The sequence below is a fragment of the Panthera uncia genome, chromosome B1 (assembly GCF_023721935.1).
Source record: "Panthera uncia isolate 11264 chromosome B1, Puncia_PCG_1.0, whole genome shotgun sequence".
NCBI classification, from domain to species: domain Eukaryota; kingdom Metazoa; phylum Chordata; class Mammalia; order Carnivora; family Felidae; genus Panthera; species Panthera uncia.
In genome coordinates, this window is record NC_064811.1 from 96,745,868 (window position 1) to 96,768,392 (window position 22,525).

Here is a 22,525-nt window from a genome sequence, read left to right on the forward strand (position 1 = left end):
TAGAGCCATGGGTACTTTCTTACTCTTTCATATTAAAAAAAAATAACTATTACACAGATTTATTTAAGTCCCAAAATTTCGAGCTGCAAGAAAAGGGTTAGTAAGACAAGATACAAAAAAGATACAGTTGTTCCAACTGTCATCACATCTTTCCCCCAGCACCCATTCCAGATTCCCCTCACTCTTAACCAGCTAATCTGTAGTCACTTATCCTCTGAAATAACTCAGTTAAACAATATCTGCTGAACATATTATATGTCAGCCTCTGATCTAGGCCCTGAGTTTATATTGATGAGAACAAGAGAAGAGCTCAGACAAAACTCTGACTTTATTGGACCCCAAATTTTTGTCCTACCTTTTCCTGGCTATTATTGATTTCTGGTCTTAGAGTTATAGGGTTTTTATGTGTTTGTTTTCATACTCATATATTTTGGCTTGTCCTACAGATTGACACTCAAAATCCTTCTAGAGTTCTTTTCCCTTTTTTCATTCCTGGAATATTACTTAAATGCTACTTTTAGGAATTCCACTAGTAGTTACTCTTGCTGCATTTTGGATCTCTAGATTTTAGCTCTCTGGCTCTTTGAATTGAATTAACTCTGTTTTCCAAACTAAAATATGTTAGTAATTGTTTTCTCTAATTTGTGAACATCTACGTGATGGTTTTTCTATTGTTATTTTACAGTAAAAAGTATATTCTGGTTAACAAATTAAAATTAAAAAAAGTTTTAAAAAGCTAACCAAATTGCTGCTAAAAAGGAGTGGAGACAGAATGAAGATTAAGAGTAACGGAGTAACAGATGGAGCAACATCTGTGTGGAGCAAGGAGGGCATGTGGTCTTGACAAAGGTACAGAGACTAATTTCAAACAGTGGACAAAAGCCTTTTCCTTTGTTACAAAAAATGAGAGGGGTCATAACTGTGGCGGATGTAGATTTTTATATATATGGAATTTAGAAGGTCCTGTATAATGGTCTGAGATGTAGAAATTGAGCTTGTCTATTGAGAACCTGTGTAGTTTGATAAAAATGGAAAATAATTGGAAACAATTGATAAGGAAATGAGAGTGGTGACCAGGAAGATTGCAAGGTGAGTTCAGATTCCAGTTGAGATTGAAATCTTAGAATGTTCAAGAAACATTTAGAAAGAGTAGATAAATGTCTACATGTAACTTGTCAGATGTTTGCTACTCAAATTGAGAATATTTAACTTTCCTTCCCAGAAAACAAAGCAGAAATGTAAGCTCATCTGTAATACAAAATCAATGTTTTCATAAGCATCAGTATACAGGGCCCATTGGGATATAAACTTTCCCAGGAGAAAAACTCATAAGTAATTTTTGATTATGGTTTATCAGACTCTCACACATATGCATACAACAAAATATTAACTAAAATAATGGTGTCTTTATTGATATCTATCAAGAAACGTTCTTCAATTGGTTAGTTCTTTCAATAATAATGTATAGCTTTTAAGAATGTTCAAGTTAGAGCGTTGAGTTTTAAGTCCCAAATTCTACATTTCATTTCTGCTGCAGTCTTGGAAAGGAATGCACACAGGAAAATAAATCTCCAATATAGGCAAATCATGGATGAGACAAGCCACTCACATATACTACCTTACTCATCCCCACCTCCCGCATAGCTCAATCCACTACATAAACCTAACACATGTGCTTGGGTTTACCTCTGTCAAATGGTATCCAGAGTGATATTACAATATGGAGAGAAAAAGAAAATGAAAGAAGATCCTGTGAAACATGATCCCAACAGGTAAAAAAGGAAGGGTAGAACTATAACAGCACTCTAACTGGTCTTAAGGGTTAACTTGATTCAAACTCCTTGATTGCTGACCTAAACCCTTTGCTCTGTGGCAGAACTAACCTACTTTCCTTGAGATTTGCAGACCACTGGCCTTGAGGAGAAGGGCCAGACTTCCCATAAGATAAGGCTTGACTATATTCAAAAACAGCTGCAACAGATAACAGCAAGTTTGTTTACAGTCATGTCTCCTAATCTTCTTCTAAATGTAGGCCCCAACCTTTCCCTACCCCACTGTTTCCTTCTTCCCCTTTAAAATGTTCTGGCAATAGCATTGCTAGGAATTTACCCAAGGGATACAGGAGTGTTGATGCATAGGGGCACTTGTACCCCAATGTTTATAGCAGCCACTTTCAACAATAACCAAATTCTGGAAAAAGGCTAAACGTCCATCAACTGACGAATGGATAAAGAAATTGTGGTTTATATACACAATGGAATACTACGTGGCAATGAGGAAGAATGAAATAAGGCCTTTTGTAGCAACGTGGATGGAATTGGAGAGTGTTATGCTAAGTGAAATAAGTCATAGAGAGAAAGACAGATACCATATGTTTTCACTCTTATGTGGATCTTGAGAAAGTTAGCAGAAGTCCATGGGGAAGGGGAAAAAAAAAGTGGTTAGAGACGGAGAGAGCCAAAACATAAGAGGCTCTTAAAAACTGAGGACAAACTGAGGGTTGATGGGGGGTGGGAGGGAGGGGAGGGTGGGTGATGGGTATTGAGGAGGGCACCTTTTGGGATGAGCACTGGGTGTTGTATGGAAACCAATTTGACAATAAATTTCATATATAAAAAAAGAAAAATAAATAAATAAAATGCTCTGGCTTCACCAGGACTGGGAAGATGGTCTTTGGAACACTAGTCCATCATCTTCCCAGGTTTCCTGCTTCCTGAATGAAGCAAACTTTTCTTTCCTACCATCACTTTTCTCTTGAGTATTGATTTTCAAGCTGGTAGCAGCAGAATGTGAGATCAGAACTGGTTCTCTGTCAGGTAACAGAAACTTGTTCTTAACTATGAGGCATTGTTGCCACCCATTAATAAATAAAACCTGGTACAATGAGTCTCTTAGGTACATTTCAGTTAGAGAACTAGAGCAGCTGGTAGTGGATGGCTGCCCACAGAGGAAGACAGAAGCAAGAGCATGAGGGCAAACATGAGAGAGGGAACAAATTTCCCCCACTGTGGGCAAGGTGGAAATTAAAATATGAGAGAGATCATCAATGTTATCCTCTTCCTCAACATTTATTAAATCAGAGAACAAAGGTTTTGAATACTAATAAGTCCAACAGATGATTTTTAAACACAGTAACACTTGACAACTAGAGATCTGAAGGAATAGATAATTAGCAATCCATCCAGACTGGTTCAAATAATAATGATCTCAGTTACAATTTTGCCATGTACTGAAAATCAATTAATTTATTGTCACATCACATGAATGCCTTATATCCTGATAGATATTTTGTGTTACTGACTGAAGATAAGTTCTTATTTTTTAGTGTACAGATGCTAACGTTAACACTCTATTGTGAAAATTTGAGATCCTGAAAACAAAATAAAACTTATTCTGACAGAAAAGCATCCTATTCTTATATTAAATGGAACTCAGTGGGAATTTTAAAAATATATTAGTTGCAAAAATATGAATGGCATAAAGTGAATAGGTATTTAACAAGTCTGTTGTAATAGGACTAATTTAATACTGCACAAAGCAAATATAATACCAAATAATTTGTTGCAAGTTTGCGATGACATAGACTAAATCCCTTTTGCAGGAGCTATATTCTAAGTCAGAGTAAACCTAAAATATGGACAAAAGATAAAAATATCCACTAACTGATACTTAGGAATTAATATACTCTGCACTTAAGGTTCTCAGGAAACTGATTTGATTTCCATTAGAAATTATCACAACAGCAGAAATTTATTTTCTCACAATCTAGAGCCCAGAAGTGGGAAATCAAGATGTCAGCTGGGCTTTGCACCCTCCTGTGACTCTGGGGAATTGATTTGGGCCATACATAGATGTAGGGTCCTTCCCGCCTTGGTCTCATCTACACTGTGATACAAGTAACCGGTAATACAGGTTGCACATAATCAAATATTGGTTTGATGATTTTCTTTCTTAATCTAATAAATCTATATTTTTCAAATCACCTTGAGACCTATGTTTAAAATTTCTAGTTCTGTTGTTGAAAATCTTTCTGTTTTGTACCTAATGCACTAATTTGCTTATATGGTTGATTCTGAAAAGTATTTTATATATGTTTGTGTAGTATTAGCAATGAATTTTATGGCATTTTTAAAATCATAAATCTATGATATAAAAGTAACACCTATAAGAGTCAGTGTTTGTTGAGCATGCACTGTGTGACACTTTCCAAATGCTTGAAGTTCATTCTAGTATTTAATTTTTTTAAAAAAACTAAAAATAAATAAATAAATAAAAATTTTTATAGCAATTCTATGTGGTAGGCATGAATATTATGTCCATTTACAAATGCAAGTGAGGCAGAGGAAGGTAAAGTAATTACTAAAGATCAAATATCTTTCAACAGGTAGGCAAGAACACAGGCTATTTGACCTAAGTGAAGGCCAGGCTGTAGAGCCTCCGCAATTATACAACAGACATGTGTCAAATACGGTCCTGTGGCTTTACAGAAATGAATCCTTAGTTCACACTACATTCATCTGGTAGACCAAGCACTGGCAAGTTGTGGCCTGCAGACCAAATTCTACTTACCACTGCTTTTGTAGATAACAACTGCACCCATTTGTTTTGGTATCATCTAGAGTTGCTTTTTCACTATAATGGCAGTCATGTAATTGCAACTGAGACAACATGGTCAGCAAAGCCCAATATACCTTTTTACTTTTTTAAAAAAATGTTTTTGTATTTATTTTGAGAGGAGAGAGTGTGCTCACAGGCACACGTGAGCAGGGGAGGGGCAGAGAGAGAGAAGGAGAGAGATACAATCAAGCAGGCTCTGTGCTGTCAATGCAGAGCCCAGCATGGGCTTGATCTCATCTTTTGTGAGATCATGACCTGAGCCAAAATCAAGAGTCGGAAACTCAACTGACTAAGCCACCCACGTGCCTCCAAACCCAATATATTTGTTAATAGCCTTTTGCAGTAAAAGTTTGCTGATCTCCGGTCTAAGTTATGATTATTTGATATAGTACAATTGGCCGTTGGATTATGATAGCTCTCCTTTTTCAAATCAGTCAGAAAAAGTGAATATTTACATGTGATTATTGACTCTTTCGTTATTATTCCAGATGCTTTAAATTCATGCTGTTCTAAATACCTCTTAACTCAAGATTGGTAGAATAGGGTAAACATTTTTTAAATATTCTAGGGCAAAGATCATATAAAAGCATAGTCCCCTCATTTCGTTGTTTTGGAGTAATTTATACATTGCATTTTAAGTTGCACATGTTAAACTAATAATATGGAAAACAATTCCCTTAATTAAAGTAACTTCTAATTCTTTCAGAATAAATTCACCTAAGTCCCTTTTAAAGAGATTTATTTTATCTTTCATGTTCCTGGGGTCTAGTTTCAGAACTGCAGCCAGATCAGAGTCACTGCTGTCTCAAATCTTTCAGTGATTTTCCATCTCACTCAGACTTTCCAACATCCAAAACCCTTATCATGACTCAGAAACCTTAAATGAACCCACTCGTCTATGTCTCTGATCTTGGTCAGCACTATTCTCCCCTTTCCCACTGTGCCTCCGCTACTCTGGTCAGCAGGCTTCAATCTCACGCAACAAAAGTGCTCTCAGGGATTTGGCTCTGTGTTTCTCCACCTGGAGTTCTTCTCCTACCCCGCCCCATATCTACATGTGCTCACCCTCAACTTTTCTCCAGAAGCGCCAATAGGCTTTTTCTATTTCTCTTTATAAAATAGAAATCTTCCAGTACCTGTGTTCATTTTTCTGTTTTGCTCACTGCCATAGTCCCAGCAACTATGAGTAGAAACACACTGATGAAAAAGATATTTTAATAAATAAATGAATACGAAAAAGAATGAGAAATATCTGTATGTATTGATATGAGAAGTTATCCTTACCATGCTGTTGAATAAAAAAAAAATCCTGTAGAAAAAGAAGTACAATATGACACAGTTTGGGTAAAATGATATAGAAATATGTCAGTATATAAATATATACTGTGGTTTTTATATTATGTCTATATTACATAAGTGCACATATACCTAAAGACAAAGATATGCCCTTATATAAGTTAATTTGAAAAGAAATAAAGAATGAATTAAAGAAAAAAAGGAAAGAAAGAAGGAAGGAAGGTCAGGAAGGAATGTCTAAAGAGATATAATCCAATCCATACTGTAAATAGTACTGATGCCTGGTGGATAGGATGTAATGTGTATTTGTATGTGTGGGCATATGTGGAATATATACTTCAGTAGTTAGTCAGTGTCACTCCAGTAAAAAATTTTATGATATAAACAAATCATTTTCAAAATTCAGACACTCAACAAACATTTATCAAACATCACTATCACTTCAGAAACTACATGTTGCTGTGAGAACATATTCAACAATGCCCTGCTTGCCCTGCTTTCAAATAGCTGATGCTAGAGAAAACTTGTCTCATAAAAGTAGCTATGCTAATCTAGTAAATATAATGGGTATGGTAAATGAAATTCAAATAAAATATTATGAGAATGGAGTGTGGGAGGGCAGGGAGAGACACAGAAACAAGAAACAAGAGACAGAGAATGACGATTATAGGTTAGGCAAACTCTTCCTCATGCTAACATTAAGGCCATTTATTTAAAAATTTTTTAAATTGTGTCAAGAACACTTAACATGAGATGAACCCTCTTAATTTTTAAATGTAAAATATAGTGTGGGTTACTACAGGGGCAGTGTACAGAAAATAGTTTGATAGAGCTCATTGATCTTGTATAACTGAGGCTTTATTCCCACTGATTAATAATTCCCCATTTCCCCCTCCTTCCAGGTTCTGCTAACCACCACTATACTCCTCCACTCTATGAGTTTCACTATTTTAAATATCTCACACAAGTGGAAACATGTAATATTTGTCCTTCTGTGTCTTATTGTACTTACCATAGTGTCCTCAAGTGTCATCTATGTTGAGCAGTGTTGCAATGAATATATGAGTGCTAGTATCTCTCCAAAATCCTGATTTCAACCCAGAAGTGTTACGATCATTTGGTGATTTTATTCTCAATGTTTTTGAGGAACTGTCATCATGTTTTACATAGCAGCTACACCATTTTACATTGCCACCAACAATGTTCAAGAGTTCCAATTTCTTTATGCACCGGGGTGGCTCACTTGGTTAAGTGTCCAACTCTTGATTTCAACTCAGGTCATGATCTCATTATTAGTGAGATGGAGCCCACGTCTGGATCTGTACTGATGTCGTGGAGCCTGCTTGGGATTTTCTCTCTCCTCTCTCTGCCTCTCCCCACTCAAACATGTTCTCTCTCTCTCTCTCTCTCTCCAAAAATAAATAAATAAACTTAAAAAAAAAGTTCCACTTTGGCACATCATTTTCTTTTTTTCCCTTTTTATAATTTTTTTAATTTTATTATTATTTTTCAATATATGAAATTTATTGTCAAATTGGTTTCCATACAACACCCAGTGCTCATCCCAAAAGGTGCCCTCCTCAATACCCATCACCCACCCTCCCCTCCCTCCCACCCCCCATCAACCCTCAGTTTGTTCTCAGTTTTTAAGTGTCACATCATTTTCAACACTTGTTTTTTATGATAATAATCAACTTGACTATTGTAAGTTTATCTATCATTTTGTTTTTTATTTGCATTTCCCTGATGATTAGTGATGTTGAGAATCTTTTCATATGCCTATTGGCCATTTGTATGTCTCTTTTGGAGAAATGTCTATTCAAGTCTTTTGCTCATTTTTATTTTGGTCATTAGTCTTTTTATTCATTTTGTTTTGTTTTGTTTTGTTTGTTTTGGTTTGATTGCTATAGAGTTGTAAGGGTTAAAATCATGAATAGCCGAAACAATCTTGGGAAAGAAGAACAAAGCTGGAGACATTTTACTTCCTGATTTCAAAATGTATTACCAAGCTACAGAAACTATAACAGTATGGTACTGGCATAAAGACTGACATATACACCATATGAACAGAAGAGAGAGTCCAGAAATAAATCCACACATTTAAGTCAACTTTAGCACAAGGGTTCCAAGAATACACAATGGAGAAAGAATAGTCTCTTCAACAAATTTTGTTGGAAAAATTGAATATCCATATACAAATGAATGAACCTGGACACTTAAGCCATACACAAACATCAAATCAAAATGTATTAAAGACTTAAACATAAGGCCAAAAGAGGATGTCTTTTGCATTGTTGGTGGCAATGCAAGCTGGTGCAGCCACTCTGGAAAACAGTATGGAGGTTCCTCAAAAAAAAAAAAAAAAAATAGAACTACCCTATGACATAGAAATTGCACTACTAGGTATTTATTCAAGGGATACAGGTGTGCTCTTTTGAAGGGACACATGCACCCCAATGTTTATAGCAGCAGTATCAACAATTGCCGAAGTATGGAAAGAGCCCAAATGTCCATTGATGGATGAGAGGATAAAGAAGATGTGGTGTGTATATATATATATATATATATATATATATATATATATATAAACATATATATATATGTGGAGTATTACTCAGTAATCAAAAAGAATGAAATCTTGCCATTTGCAACTATGTGGATGAATTGGAGGGTATTATACTAAGTGAAATTAGTCAGTCAGAGAAAGACAAATATCATATGACTTCACTATATGAGGACAAAACAGATGAACATAAGGGAGATATACAAAAGTAATACAAAAACAAGGAGGGGGACAAAACATAAGAGACTAATAAATTTGGAGAACAAACGGAGGGTTACTGGAGAGGTTGTGGGAGGGGGGATGGGCTAAATAGGTAAGGTACATTAAGGAATCTACTTCTGAAATCATTGTTGCACTATAAGCTAACTAAATTGGATGTAAATTAAAAAATAAAATTAAATTAAACAAAAGACAGTAACATGTTAAAAAAAAGACTTAAACATAAGGCTGAAAACTGTAAAAATCCTAGAAGAAAACATAGGGGAAAAGTTTCATGACAGTGGTTTTGGTAATACATTTTCTGATATGACAGCAAAAGTACCAGCAACAAAAGCAAAAATAGACAAGTGGGACTACATCAAACTAAAAAGCATTTGTGTAGCAATGGAAGCAATCAACAGAGTGAAAGGCAACCAAAGGAATGGAAGAAAGTATTTGCAAACCATGTATCTGATAAGAGGTTTCATTGCGTGTGTGTGTGTGTGTGTGTGTGTGTGTGTGTTTTCTTTAGAATAAAATTACCAATAGTTTAGTAAAAGAAGGAATTAACAAATGTTTTTAACTCTTTTTGAAGTGTATTAGCATAATACCTCACACATATGCTGTTCACCATAAAAAATAAACAAATGAATCCAAGTGTAAAGGGTCTTTTCTATAACTATAAATGAGTACTTGAAGGAGGGCAACCAGATAAAAAGGAGCCAATATAATGTAAAGATAAATGAAAAAAGTACAACATGAGAGATGTAGAAGGGAAAAATGATTGATGTAGAAACTTAAAGCAATAACACTAATATAAATGGCGAATTAGGAATGGGATGTAGTGGCTAGAGGAGAGATTTGTTTTTTAGAGACAAAAATTATTGATGTTAAATTTTTATTCACAAGAACCCCTAAAATCTACTAAAATATTGTCTTGAAAGACTTTGGGAAGAATTCCCTGAATGTGGAGTTTTGCCATGTCTCTGAATCAAACTACTCTTGATGGGATCTTATCTCTACTTCTTGTTACTCTATGACTTTATGTTATTTTATCTCTTTCTGCCTCAAATATATTATTTGCAAAATGGAGCTTATAATATATGTATATAAACATTAGTATAAAATGGGTATATTACATGTAATATATAGACATGAAATGAGTATTATAACAGTACTTGTATGTAGGGTAACCTCTATAGGGTTTTTCTGAGGGCTAAATGAATCACCCTATTTGCTGCAGATATTGCCAAAGGACCGCTATATGTCATATACCCATTTTTCTATTCTTCCTTCTTAGAAAGAACTGCAATTTGAATGGAAGGAGTGATGTACTCGTCTCAGAAAACATTTCCAGGTTCTTTTAAGAATGGTGACCAAGTGACACAGATCTGACTAATGATATAAGCAGGAATGATTGGATGCTGGCTCATTCCCAAAAGCCCACAAAAGTGGTTGGGGGGGAGATGGCAGACTCATCTGGCAGGCACTATCTTCCTCATTCTTCCCGCTTGCAATACTACTATCAAACCAGGAGAACAGAACGTTTCTTAGGGCCATAGGAACAAGCGTCAAGCCTTAGGAACCATGGAGAAAACATAGAAAGAATCTGAACCTGGTGCTCTTGTGGAGTTCACTTGAACAAAACCTGGGATGTCTACCTGCATGGTGGCTTGGTTTGTGTTCTATAGGGAGCTCAAGCCCTTCCAGATTTGATTCTCTAATGTGCCAATGAACCAATGGTAACCAATATGATATATAAGGAATTTGGAACAATCACTATACTCTAAATTTCTTCCCTAGATATGTTTTGAAAGTATCCACATACAGGTGATCCAAGAGTTCTCCTTCCTTAGTCAACTGACTAGACAAAATGATGGGAGTGATTTGCATGAAACTGTATGATGCTACATTTTCCAAACAGTAAAGATGGTAAAACAAGTTAATAAAGAAATAATTGCAAATAATCTTTATTTGTAATTGTTATATAGATAAATAATGGCAACACAATTAAAACCCAAACAGCATTAATATAAAGAGTTTTAATGATGTATATTAGGATTTTCTTTTTATTTTCAGACATACAGGCTGTAACTTGTTTTTTGTTTTGCCTTGTTTTGCTTCATGTAATGTTTAGTTTATGTGATTTTTAATCCACCAGTTCTTAAATGTGTATTGTCTTTTCTGCATACACAGTCATGTGGATAGTGGGTTAATGTCAAGGATGTTAACTGATAGTGTTTTTGATAAATTCCTTGGTACAACTTCCTTAGTGGGCCTATTTTACTAATGAGTGGTCAATTTGTCTTTGGCACAACTGATTCTTACATTTCAAGTATCTTCATGATAGGTACCAATTACCACAGTAAAGAAAGTCTGTGTTGATCTCAATCATTGTGACAGTAAGACCCTTGCACTCTATTTATTTTGTCATTATATTAACCCAAATTTTTCTTTTCTAACCAGTTCAGGATTGTATTACTATCCCATAGAACAAGAGACACCCTTTTACAGACTCCCATGACTCCTATCAAGGACCAAAGTAGAATATTAGAAAGTATTTCCAGATATTGGAATTAAGGGAAACCCGATAAGATGTCATTGAAACTTATTTGATTTTGGAAATGAGTGTATCACATTTATAACTGCATATGTACTAAGTGCTGACAATGTTATAGCACTGTTATATGTAATGGTATATATTGATAATGATTCTTCTTGGGTGAAGAAACTCCATATAGACATCATATTCTTTTTTTTTTTTTTTACTTTACTAATCTTTTAGAAAAACAGAACTCTGATTTATTCAATGACTTCAAAAAGCACAGTACAGAAATGGTGTTATCTTTGTCATTCAGGCATTTGAGAGTGTAGAGCAATCAAGTAGGTATAGAGGCGCACAGTTCTGCCTAATTTTACCACTAATCTTTTTTTTCAGTAATCTCCTGAATAATTCCCTTAATTTACATTGCGTTGAGTACTTGAAGACAGCTCTTCTCAGCCTGAAGACACATCCTGACACTTTAGAAACAATGTAACTGTGGTCTCAGATGCTTTATGTCCCTTAAACCTCATTTTCTCTACAGTGTTCACAATAGGCAATGTAGGTGATAAAGTGACAAAGGATTAGATTACATAATAACAAAATCTGAGGAAATTAAATATTATTTAAAAATAAACTTTATAAGGAAGAATAAAAACATGCATTATTTTTTATTCCGGAAGTAGATGTGACCCTGAATCTAGATGGATACAGCATAGATCAAGAGTTTGGATTTTAAAAGGGGGTTTATGCAGACTATTTTTTATCATAATGCACATTTTTAAATGTTATAATCTCATTACAAAAATTAAGTGTTTTGTAATTTTGTAATGCAATTTAAAAAATAAACTGAAATAGCAAAATTCAAACACTCTGAAGACAGAGGTTTTCCTTTTGCGTACATTTATAAAATAGCTACAGAATGATTTTTTTCTTTTATAGTAAGGAGATCTAAAATACAAAATGAAGAAGCTGAAGTGAGCAACAAAGCAGATCTTAAGTTGCTGACTATTTATATTAAAATGAATATGTCCATTTAATTTTAAATTTCTATAATCATTTATTTTTTATTAAAACTGGCATTGTCAATTGCCACTTGGCATTATATCATTTATCCAGAAAACAATAATTAGATCATGGCAATGGACCCTGTGTATATTGGTTTTTGAAAGTCTTTACGGAACCCTACAGCTCCCATTTCAACATTTTCATGTGGGTGAGTTTTAATCATTCTTGTTTTCCATTTACACATGAGATTTTGTTTCTATTGGGAAAAAAACAGTCAAATGGCTTGGTATCATCTCTTTAATTCTTTCTCCTCACACCCATGTCCATGCCTACCCACCAGTCTTCATCTTTTCTCAGTGGTGCTCTTCTTGCCATCACCTATCCTAGTCAGGAATAGTTTGTCATCACATAGGCTTTAAGGATTCACATGCATGAATTTGACTGCTTCCCATAGAATGGAAATTTTATTTTTCTGATACTCTTTCATCAATTTGAAGGACACATTATCCTCAAAAGGGCAGAAGGGTAAGCAAAATCTCAGGAGAAACAGTTCTCCTTCTCCCTGAAATGTACAATACATTCTTTAAAATGGGAATGGTATTTCCTGATCATCTTTTCTGAATAATTATTGTTATTTTGTAGAGCATGTTAAAATAAAAGTTTTCACTTTATTGTCATAGCAGTACTGTAGATAATGATGATATATGTGAGCCATAATGTCTTTCAGGAGAATAATTTCGATGTAATTCTGCACGGCACTGTTGAGACATATGATAGCTCTCTTTCTGTTTACAAAGAATTATAAAGTGAAGAGTTTAGAATGTATGTGTAAACGAATTTCTAAAATCACATTATAAATGTTCTTCTATCAATAGCACCACTCATGAAATTGAATGTCATCTATTAGCATGTGTTCAGAAGATATTTGGATTTACTAAAGGTATGATTGAAAACATTCACTTCATAGACACCTAGAAGCAATGAAAAATGCATAACATTATATAAGCTAAACTACTAAGATCAATTTATTCTTTCTGGATGATGATTCTTTCCTTTAACAAATTATATATAAGTTTATCTTTTAACATTTTATTGATAAATACTCAGTATTCAAATCGATTCATCCATAATCATATAGACTTTAAAAAATAGAGTAGAAGAGGTTAGAGTGGGAGACAGCCAAGGCATAAGAGACTGTTAAAAACTGAGAACAAACTGAGGGTTGATGGGGGGTGGGAGGGAGGGGAGGGTGGGTGATGGGTATTGAGGAGGGCACCTGTTGGGATGAGCACTGGGTGTTGTATGGAAACGAATTTGACAATAAATTTCATATATTGAAAAAAAATTTAAAAAATTAAAAAAATTAAAAATAATAAAAAATAGAGTAGAAAAACAAAATAATGCAAGAATACAGCTAGAGTGATCTTATATACATATTATTTAGAAAAAGAATATCGATACAGTGAGAATGGATTATTTTATACTAGCAATACTAGCATGCCAGGAATAATATTGGTAATAATTAATAAATAATTATAATTATAATAATAATTTAATAATAATAATAATTTGGTCATAATATTCTCTGAAAATCTGCTTTGGTTTTATTTTCTTTTTTAAAAACACACAGATTCTACAAAATTGTTTATCAACTTTAAGTGTGATTTAAAAGATAATGGATATTATCCTTCATTGCAAACATATCTACTATATATTTGTATACATACACATACACACTGATATATTATATGTAGATAGATAGACAGATAATTTTTTATCTTTCCCTACTAAGGAAGTAGCGTACTTATCATGTTCTCATGTTCTGTTTTTTTTTTTTTGTAAATTTGCTTTTTTATTTTTTAGCACTCTGCAAAAATGTGAATATTAGCTCATTTTCTCCATTTTAACGATAACAAAAATTAAAGTAATGGAACATATGGAGGACATAAGTTTTACCTGTAGAATTATATTTACCTATGTTACATTAGCACAATTCCATATTCTACAAAAGGGTCTCATGTTCTGCATTAGGCAATGTGGGAGAGCCATATGGTTTCAGTAAATTAATATTTTTCCATTTAAATAGTATTTCCTTTCATCAGTCTGAATGAGAGTATGCATTTCCACAGAGTTATTTCAATGGAATATATCTACAGCTGAAAGAATCTGCTCTCTGTTAAAGAATGAAAATAAAAATCAGTTATTCTGATTGTTCCCATTATGGTAAAATGGTAGACTGTTTTGTCTAAAGGTGTGGCTATTCCTAATCAAATGATTCTGAGTTACTTAAAGATGACTCTCTTTGTCTTTGGGTCCTAGTTGGTTGATTGATTAAATTGCATTGAATTTCTACTGTAAATATAATGTATTAACTTAAACTGAATTTGCTCATAAAAATATCTTACTGAGCTACCATCCCTGTGTGTTTATTTTGTGTCTGTGTGAGAGAACAGCTCTTTGTCACCTCAGAGGAAAGTTTTAGCACTTCTTTTCAAAATTATTAACATCTTGTGTATAGCAGTGTTCTTATTTATTTCCAAAAGATTATACTGATACCACTACCCTACTCATCTTAGTCAAACTGAGGCATAAACCAAAGTCAATGGCTTTCACACTTTTCCTCCAGGGGATAATGTAATACATAATCAATGCTGCTTTTGTAAAATCCCGGGGATTTTGTCCCTGAATAGATAATTAGGAAACATGCAAAGAATGGGGTTTCAAAAATTGATAAGGTAAACATGTTAGACTAAAAACAAAGTAAATGGCTTGCAATTACAAATTAATCAAAGAGAATGAAGATTAAAAGATGAAAAAAAATGTCAAGGGAACTTTCTAAAGGTTATACTTACAGTTGCAATTATTATCAACTGTCTTGTCAAATATATTGAAGTATACTTCACAAATTAAGGTTAATTCTATTTGTTAAACTTCATATTATCTAGCACATAATGCATTGCTCCATTTTACTGAGAAATTTCAATTAAAAAATAATACTACAAATGTATTTTCAACTCTCTGTTTTACTAAGCCTTTCAGGTGTCTAATAGAGCCTGATCAAGAGAATTGTACCTTCATGTTTTAGCAATGTAAATTCAGCTTCAAAAACATCTAACTGATTCTGACTCTACTATTTGAATAGACTAGAGCGTGTTTAGTAACTGCAAAATATCGGGCAGTTTACTAAACTGGAAAAGACAAGAGTACTTAATGCTGTGTAAAAATGAAACTTGCCTTGACTGATTCTGTTAACTGTTATGGATAGTTATCCAAACTAGAATCTAAAGTAATCAAATACAAGGTTATACACTATTGAACTAAATGTCTCTGATTTGACAATGGGAATAATAAGGGATATGACCCAAATTGTGTTTGACCACAGATTTACAGTGTATAAGGTGGGGAATAGAAAACCTCCTGGTAGCTGCAATGACTTCCAATACTGACCAGCAGGACTTAGTGCAGACTCCACAGATTAAAGATGTAACCAAATTAATGTGAGTTTGCTTCCTGATGCATTACTGATAGAGACTATATCAGCTAGAGTTGTCACACAAAGGAAACTTTATTGGGATCAGGTAAGGAGATCACAGGAAATAACTCCCAAAGCAGTGACTCTCTGAGTGGGGGTGAGTAGGTTTCTTTAATTTAGGATTAGGATAGATATTCAGTAAAGAAGTTTTATTATCATATATAAAGTTGAGTGTAAGGTTGCACAGGGTTACTTAGAAAGCATGCCTACACACTTGTGCTATGTTATGCTAATGAAACTTGTTCTTCTGCTGGGTGGAGATTTTAACATTGTATTGAAGGAGAGGTAATTGTAGGACAAGAGCAAGGGGCTATGGGTATGCTCTGAGAGCTGGTATGAATTGGATGGGGTTTGGGGCTCCTTATCTCAAGTAAGGAATGAAGAGTCTTGATTACTTCTGAAACAGCACTGGGAATTTTACCACTGATTTATTGTCTCTGATATGGTTAGGCTATTTCCTGGCCTGGAAGAGACTGTTAGTTTTTGCATTCCCTTTATTCCCTTAAAATATTTAATTATTAAGGTTTTGTATTTCTTTGTAATTCTAATGCCTTCTTGAAAGTTCTGCAATAATTGTGCTAGAGAAAGTAGACACAGTAAGGCATAGATTATAGAAAATAGCTTGAGGTCTAGAATGACTTGTCTTGTATGTGTCATAAAGGCTATGTCTTTCTTTCTTTTGGAGGACCCCTAACTTTGCTTACAATGGCACAATCTCCAACAAGACTGCCCTTACTTCAGAGACCAGGTGCTGACTCCAGGGCCCCTAGGTCAACTTCAGAAACCAGGGGCTAACTCAAGTATTCATAGAATGTTTCCGACCAATTGGCTACAAATTTGGGGCTTCCTACTGATCACTCAGGTATGACAATTCACTAGAAAGACTCATTGAACTCAGAGACATCCTTGACTTACAATTGCAATTTTATTAAAACAAAAAGGATACAGGTCAGGGTCATGCACATAGTGAGGTCTAGGAGGGCTCAAACTTGAAGCTTCCATGTTTTCTCTTTGGTGTCAAGACATGTCACCCTCCCCTCCCCCACCAGCAGTTTGATGCACAACAGTATGCACAGAATATTGTTAACTAGGGAAGCTGACTTTTGTTCATTACAAAAACAGGCTAGATGGCATCATTGGTCACATAATTTGAACTTAATATCCAGCCCCTATCTTCTCCAAGGAGGTCAGGTTTATATCACCTGGATCAGAGCTCCAAACTTCTAATCACTTGGTTGATCTTTCTGGCAGGCCAACCCCTACCCTCAACCATCTGATTTACATAAAGTATCTAGGTACCCACCAAGAGTCACCTTATGAGCACAGACTAATGTGTGATCTTGGGTGTCTCACTGTGAATAACAGAGATGATCTATCACTCAGGAAATAACAAGGGTTTACAGTTTCCCTTCCAGGAATCATGATAAAAGCCAGCAAAATTTTTTTTATTATAAAATAGTTATGGAGCAGATACAGGCCTGTTCTCAGTATGGCAATGAAGGAGTCTAGCTTTTTGGGCATCTAATTTAAAAAAATAATACAGAAATGTACTTTGTATCTACCATCATATCAAATTATTATATCATTGTTACTTTTATAATAATAGTTATATTACATTGGATAGAAACATAAGCTGGGTTATGTTAAAATTGGTTTTGCAATATATATCAGTTTTCAAAAAATCCAGCTCCAACAATGTGATTACATTCAAGAAAAAAAAAACTTGAATAGTTTAAAAACTATTTTTAAGGTCATTAGCTCTCCAAAGCTTCCTGTTTTTTTGTTTTCCTTTCAATTATGCCTATCTCCAAAAGATTAAAAATTTCTCATAGGCTTGTAAGACTAGGTGACATTCATGCTTGTGTCCATTTTTGTTTGTTTGTTTTTTAATTTATATGTGGTGATCCAATGACATTCTTTACTAAACCACTAAAGGGCAAAAAAGATAAATATACAAAAATAGAAAAAAAGTAGAAACCTTTACTTGCAGTAAAAGAGGTGTACCTTTTTGAGGGAATGTAAGAAAAATGCTTTCATAAAAAAGCAATCTTAAGAAAACAGCAATCTCTAAAATTCATGTGACATGCTCCATAAATCATTCTAGTTCATTTTTATATCTACTTTTAAAAAAGAAAACATCTCTAAAAATGAAATGCCTTTGTGATGTGGTAAATATTCAATTAAGACTTGGGCTTTAAAGCAGCATAAACGCATATAAGTAATTTTCAGAATTTTTAAATAAAATTATAATTCAAATTGTACAAGTAAAAGCTGTAGAAAATTATTTCAGAAATAAATGCTTACTGCCTGTGATGTATTGGATGCTATTACAAAATATGATCATCTATATTAGCCAACGTTCTCCAGAGAAACAGAATGGTATAGATAGATAGATGATAGATAGATAGATAGATAGGTATAGGTATAGGTATAGATTAGATATAGATATAGATATAGATAGATATATAAATAGATATAAACAGATTTATCCATATTTATATAAAAGGTTATTTATTATAATTAATTGACTCATGATTATGGGGGTTGGTAAGTCCAAAATTTGTAGTGTAGCCCAGCAGGCCAGAGATCCAAGAAAGCCAATGCTGCAATTCTAGTCCAAAGGCTTACAGGCAGAGATCCCAGAGAGCTGATTGTGCAGCTGAAGTCCAAAAGTAATCTGTTCGAGAATACTTTCTTTCTCCAGGAGGTCATTTTCTGTTCTATTCAGGGCTTCAGCTGATTTGGGAAGGTCCACCCACATTGTAGAACTCAATCTACTTACTGAATTTCACCAATTTAAAAATTAATCACAGCAAAAAACACACTCCAACTTGATCCATAAAATTAACTATCACATTCTCAGACTACTGGGCAATATTCAGTTATCAGGATAGCTATCTTAACACAAATTATTTACATGAAGTTCCTAAATTGTTTTCAGATATTAATATTTCAGTAACTAAGCACTGACATGCCTGCGTGTATGTATATATGTGTGTGTGTGTGTGTGTTTGTGTGTGTGTGTGTGTGTGTGTGTGTGTGTGTGATTGTAGACTAACCATAAATTCTCTATGGAGTGAACAATGAGAAGTGATAGACAACTTTATTTTTTAGCCCTTCTGTACTGGGGTTGATTTTATAAGAAATAAATATTAATTTTATTTTTTAATTAATGCACATATAATATAAAAATTAAATGCATTTTTTTACAAATTGACAGAAAAATACTGTATTCTGTATATTTCAGAGTTCACCTACTCCTTCTAGATATAGTATTTCATTTGATTATCAACTCCAACCCCATATAATCCAGAAAAGTGTGGTATGGCCAAGGAAGCACTCCACACACCCAGCAGTTTGCCTGGGCTCACTTCTTACTCTGGGTAAAATTTTGGATGAAATCATATCAACTCTCTAACCTTCAGGTTTCAAATATGTAGGCATGCAAATAATTTGGTTGAAAATCAAATAAATTCAAGTGTGTTAAATCATTTTATAAACTGTGAACACACATTAACCAATGTGGGCCAAATTTATGCCGAAGTTCACATAACTAATAAGTAGTGTAAGTAGGGAAAAAAATCTTGTTGGCCTGGTTTTTTACCTAGTGCCCTTTCTCACATAATAAACACAATTCCTGGAGATCAAATGCACCATCTTTCAAATGCAGTACCAGATAGATTAATCTATTCTTAAGAATTACTAAAATATCACCAGCATTAGTAGTGTTGTCGTTGTCGTGGTGGTATTGGCAAACACCAGTTTACACAGTGAGACATGCTACTTTTAGTTCTCACACTTGATAACTACTCTCAGCCAACATCCATTTAAAACACACATAATGAATGCATCCTATTTGGAAGTCATACCCAGGACTTTACTTCTTATATGCGTTGGGGCCTGGGAGATGGGGCAGATTTATCGTGGGTTTAAAAAGTTGAGCAATGCTGAGCTAGAGATAAGGGTCAAATATTGAACTCTCTATAGACCAGAAATCTCTCATATAAGCTAATCTGGGAATCTGTTTATGAAGAGAATAAAAATAAACACACTATATTAAGAGTGACTAGAATATGTATACATAAATGAAAATTATTTTGTGAAGGGTGAAATGTGGTACTCCATCAATAAAATCATGATTCCAAAAACTCTAGACTATGGATCATTCCTTTATGAAAATTAAATGTTGGGGACACCTGTGTGGCTGTCAGTTAAGCGTCCCACTTGGGCTCAGGTCATGATTTCTCATGGTTCTTGAGTTTGAGCCTCACATGGGGCTCTTTGCTGACACCTTGGAGCCTGGAGCTTGCTTCGGATTCTGTGTCTCCCTCTCTCTCTGCCCTCCCCCGCTCATGCTCTGTTCCTCTCCTTCAAAAATGAATAAATATTTAAAAAAATTTAATAAAACTAAATATGGAAGGAAAAACATTCTTTTAGTTTTAAAAAGTTTGCCTTAAAAAAGTTTGTCATATCTTACATATTTAAAACCCAAATCATTTAAAACCAGATCAATACTGGTTTGATCTGGTGGTAAAATTGAAGGTGTAGGACCCAGATAAATAGATAAAAAGATAATCTACTCAGTAACAAGGTACTTTATGCTTTGTCTCTAAAATTAAGACAGTAATTGTATTTTCCTTAAAACAGTATTTCAAGCATTAAGGCAGGTGATATATTAAAAATGCTTAAAGCGGCAAATGATATACTCAATACATGTTGCCTATTACTATCACTATGATATTTAAACTTGTAAAGGGAATGTCGTGGTAGAGTCATTCAACTTTCATTTATGCCTCACAGTCATCATTTGATAATGAGTTAAGTTAATTAACTAACTTGAATTTCCTCTAACTCTTGAAGTTAATGGTCTTCCACCATTTCTGAAACTATCGTGCTTGGGAAATGTTAATAAAAAGAATCGCTTTTCGATAAGAACCAATTAGAAACAAGTAATTAATCTGTGCTAGAAAGAATAGATATAAAATGTTCCAGGGTCTTTATGCTTGAGTCTAATCACAGTTTTTAAAAACTACACATGAATTGAGTCAATTTAAGATGCTATTAAGCAGAATTTCCATTCTGTTGGGAGGCTTGAAAATGGACAATATAAAAAGAACGTTTATAGTTTTCATGGCATGTTGTCTTCTCAACCAAACACTTTGTATAGGGAAAGCTGCAACATAACTATTTTTGTTAAATGTGTGCTAAAGTTGGCAAATATATTTTTGTCTGGTAAATGCTATAGTGTAGACAGTAAAAACCTGGAGAGGAAAATTTCAAAACAGAACAAATGAATGTAGGTAGAGGAAGAATTGCTTGCTATTCTTTATTTTCCTCCTTTTTTGATACCATGTTATCTTGCTTGGCTGTGATGTTATTTTGGTTTATATATGTATAAATAAATATTAACTAAAATAGATTTTTGTTTATACATGTGTATATACATATTTACTTATTGTGGATAGTTTAGCTAAACCACTCCATGGTAATGCCCCCCTGGAATCATTTGTTTGGACAAGTGGCCAGCAGGGATCCTAAACTAACACTAGCCCATCATACATATCCACCATGCTCTAAATAACAGCTTGCAGAGTCATAAACAATGCAAGTTCCTGATATGACTTCCCCCAAAGCCCTTGTGATCAAAATCTCCTTTGCTTCCTAGGGCTTTCCCCCATGTGAACCCCTTAGATAGGATCCTATAAATCTTACAAAATGGATGAAATACCTAAATGTGAAATAGGAAACCATCAAAATCCAACAGAAGAAAACAGGCAGCAACCTCTTTGACCTCGGCCACAGCAATCTCTTACTTGACATGTCTCCAGAGGCAAAGGAAACAGAAGCAAAAATGAACTATTAGGACCTCATCAATATAAAAAAAAATTCTGCACAGTGAAGGAAACAATCAACTGAACTAAAAGGCAGCCAACAGAAGGGGAAAAGATATTTGCAATTGACATAAGGGTTAGTATCCAAAATTTATAAAGAACTTATTAAACTTAACACCCCCAAAACAAATAATCCAGTGAAGAAATGATCAAAAGGTGTGAACACTTTTCCACAGAAAATATCCAGATGGCTAAGAGACACATGGAAAGATGTTCATCAACATCACTCATCATCAGAGAAATGCAAATCAAAAACACAATGAGATACCACCTCACACCTGTCAGAATGGCTAAAATTAACAACTCAGGAACCAAAAGATGTTGGCCATGATGCTAAGAAAGGGGAACCCTTTGTACTGTTTTTGGGAATGCAAACTGGTGCAGCCACTCTGGAAAACATTGTGGAGGTTCCTCAAAAAATTAAAAATAGAACTACTCTATGACCCAACAATTGCATGATTAGGTATTTAACCAAAGGATACAAAAATGTTGATTTCAAAGGGCACATGCACTCCAATGTTTATAGCAGCACTATCAACAATAGCCAAATTATAGAAGGAGCCCAAATGTCCATCTGTTGATGAATGGATAAAGAATATGTGGTGTATATGTACAATGGAATATTACTTGGCAATCAAAAAGAATGAAATCTTGCTATTTGCAACAACATGGATGGAACTAGAGTGTATTATGCTAAGCAAAATAAGACGATCAACAAAAGACAACTATGTGATTTCACTCATGTGAAATTTAAGAAACAGAACAGTTGAACATAGGGGAAGGGAAGGAAAAATAAGACAAAACAAGAGAGGGAGGCAAACCATAAGAGACTCTTAAATAGAACAAACTGAGGGTGGTTGGAGGGGTGGTGGGTGGAA